Here is a 3,744-nt window from a genome sequence, read left to right on the forward strand (position 1 = left end):
TCCCTGTTGCCTTTGTTGACATTTGTGTCTTTTCCACCTTAAATGGCTTTGAAGATGTCGCTGGTCGTTACATATGACATAATCACGTCTTTGTCAACTGCGATGTATTCGTCAGCCCTCGCTCCCACTGACGAGTTGCAACAAGCAGCGTATGACTTGAGCGATTCCTGCAGCAGTTTAGCACGACTTCAGATATGTGTACAATCGCCAAGTGCATCAGTAACACCGCTGTTAGTGCAAGTGCAGTGCGCACCTTGGTGACGACTGCAGCGGGCAGTGGCAGCACTGCTATGTGCATTTTGTTGTAAAGCAACAAATTGTCTATGGGTGCAGGGCCACCTAAATTGCTTCGTTGTTCAGGCAAATTCGTCATAGAGGCATTCACAATACATATGAAAGGTAGGAATTCAGCCAGGACATATTCAGCCTTCCATTATACAGGCTATTCTACCGTAGAAGCATTCATTGTAGAGGCATTAGACTGTATTCAGATTAAGGTGGCTGATGTTCAAAAGTATGAAACATTTGGATATAAAGGGTAAAAGGAACAAACTTAGTAGCTAAAGCACAACACTGTTTCAAAGGAACTGCTCATGTCATCATTAGGAAAATTGTCAGTTAACATAACATTTTCAATTTGCAGAACTAAATGAAGATGAAATTATATGACAAGGCACCCTTCTACATCTGGCACCCATGCCACTGTTCCTTTCATAACCACCCCAAAAATGACTGATGTTCCCTTCTTATTGGCTTCCGCTTCTTATGTGATTATTGAGTTCCTTTTATAAATGTGTACTAATTCAGCATATGCATATGTAATGGTATGCACCATTGATAAAGTCTGTGAACTTGCTGTAAACGTCCCATTTTGAAGCGTGCAGAACACAAACAGACGAACAATGCAGACTTGTACTTATGCAGCTGGAAAGACAAGGTGGAGATGGTAAAGCAGCATGTGAGAAGTCCACCGACTGTCGGATTTAACTTTAACGAGATATTACCTTTCTTGGACCCGCATAATCCGTGGGTCCAAAAAGCGTTAAAGCTATGGGCGATGAATTCACAAAACACGCTGGTAAAGGGAACAAAAGAAAACACTTTAATAAAGTTGCAAATCTGTTTTTTTTTCAAATTAATTACTTTGTACAATAGGCTTAAAAAAAGAATCTCTCATCTACAGCTGTACAAACACGACACACGCGAACAGACTAAAATGGACACATACAAGGTGACACAGTGTCGGTGTTAGTGCCGCCTATAAGAAAAAAAAATGTGGAATGACAGTGGGCGTAGGGTCATATAGTGACACGTTGCTGCTGCACAGGATGTGACACTTTTCTTTTTGTCAAAGGCCACATCGCAGGTAAAAGGAGGAAAAACAGGTTATACAGTGCATAAGCAGCTTTTCTTTTGCATGTGACTCGAGCAACAATAATATTTGGGGTTTTACGTGCCAAAACCACTTTCTGATTATGAGGCACGCCGTAGTGGAGGACTCCGGAAATTTTGACCACCTGGGGTTCTTTAACGTGCACCTAAATCTAAGCACACGGATGTTTTCGCATTTCGCCCCCATCGAAATGCGGCCGCCGTGGCCGGGATTCGATCCCGCGACCTCGTGCTCAGCAGCCTAACACCATAGCCACTGAGCAACCACGGCGGGTTACTCGAGCAACAATGTGCAGGCACCAAAACTGCCTGGGACATCGTAGGTGCCTGGCAGTGTTGTGGATATTTTATGTGTAATCCTGGTCTCAAACCACTACGCATATAACTCTTGGCAAACTTGCCATTATCCATTCTTTAATAAGAAATAGCTGTGACCAGTTATTCTATGAAGTTACGTATAAACAGCTTGTGCTAAGCAATGAGGTGTTCAAATTAATATTAGTGATTGGCACTAACTTAGAGGTGGAGTGAGAAATGTGTGCAATGAGAAACATTGGCTGCCACCCTCAAAACTGTGGCAGGTGTTATCTTTTGAGGGTGCGGTGAGCAATATTAGAGCTCCTGTTTTTACGTCACCAGTCAATAAGCCTAATTTCGACAGCTCGATGTTCTAGACAGTTGTGGTACTGACTGTGCGCAAATGGTGTGTCGGGTGATTTCAACCAGTGCTGGAAGTTTGTGACGTGGGCTCGCATCAATCTGTGCACGAACCCGTTGGAAGCGGCCATGTCCGACTTTCTCAGGAAAGGGAATGACACAATTTACAAAGGAAAAAAAAGGTGCTTTGGCTACATAAGTAAAGAGCAGTGTGCTGATGGAACATCAAGGAATGTGCACTGAAACAAATGGACCATGTGGTGCTCTTTTGTATACACCGGTGAGCACTCGTGTCGTCTCCTGTGTACCAAGCAGCAAACAAGGTCGATGCGTAACGGAGAGCAACAACGCGTGCATTTTTTTTTTAGATTCCTGCCGAAACTTGTGAAAACTGTGGCTCCTTACGCAAGAAAAACGTGCGTCAGATTTAGCCATTGCTAGAGAAAAGCAGCGCAAAAAATACGAGGCCCGTGGCTTGCTTGCATTAACATCTACGGAATGGTTGTGACAATGAAAGTAATATATCTGTGCAATAAGCTGTGGATGGTCACATTTTCCGCGACCTGATGGATGGCGGAAGCAGTAGGTGCGACACACTAACACCTCATCACTTGTCCAGCACTTGTTCACTGAGGCTGATGTGGCAGACTTGATAAGCATTGTTCTTCTGAAGTGTAAGGTAAGCAGATTCGGTTACAAGCGCCACTTCGAGCGACATGACGCAGGCCTTTGCATGGCGAGAATTTCAACGCGCCTGAAAAACCTGAGAATTGGCAGACAAATGCCTCTCTAGTTGGTTTTGCAGATATATATAATTATCAGGTTGCCACATTAGGACAGTAAGGGGAAATCACATGTGCGAGGTGCTAGCTGCACCAACCTTTTGCTTTAAAGAACGGGAATCTGCACTTGTGCCACTTCGGAATGATGTTCGAGACAGCTTTGCACACTAAGTTTTCCTTGTTGCATGGTAGTGCTAAGCCATGCAAAGGGTAAACTGAGGTAATTGGCGTTGTGGGCATGAGCAAGGCAAAGTTGAAGCAAAAATATAAATAGAACAAAAATATCGATGTCAATCACTATTGTAAGAACCACTCTTCAGGATGCGCGACAATAAATGCTTGCTATTTAGAAGTTGCAGCTTGATGAGCGCTATAGTGGTTTGTTAGAATGGCTACACAATCTTGTTCATATTATGGTTATTAGACTGTGCAGTCTGATCATGTCAAATGAGAATTAAGAAATTAAACCTGATTTTAACACTCTCAGCATTGTGGTTACATAGTTGTTCATGTTGAAAAGAATAACACAATAAACTTGGACGCAGAATCGAAGCACTTGCATTTATGCCCGCAGAGAGCATTCCAAATAAGCGCTTGAAAAAAAAAAAGAGGCCACACGTAGCACCAAATTCATAAATAAATAAAGTATACACAGCATGCCGCTTCTAAACACATCTCATTTATCAGATCTATAACTACATTCTGGAATATAATTGACATTGAGGTCATAAAAGGTCTATAGATATATCTGGGCAAGGCCTAAATAAATATATTCTCACCATCTGCGCTAGCACGCCTTGAGGAAATATAGACTATCTGTTTGTGAGCTTACAAAAAAAAGGTGCTGTACAGAAAAGCCGCGCAAAGCAATTGGAGACACTTTTCTGTCTGGCGAGAGAGGGAGTTCGAAATG

Source organism: Dermacentor albipictus, chromosome 1 (genome assembly GCF_038994185.2).
Source record: "Dermacentor albipictus isolate Rhodes 1998 colony chromosome 1, USDA_Dalb.pri_finalv2, whole genome shotgun sequence".
Taxonomy (NCBI): domain Eukaryota; kingdom Metazoa; phylum Arthropoda; class Arachnida; order Ixodida; family Ixodidae; genus Dermacentor; species Dermacentor albipictus.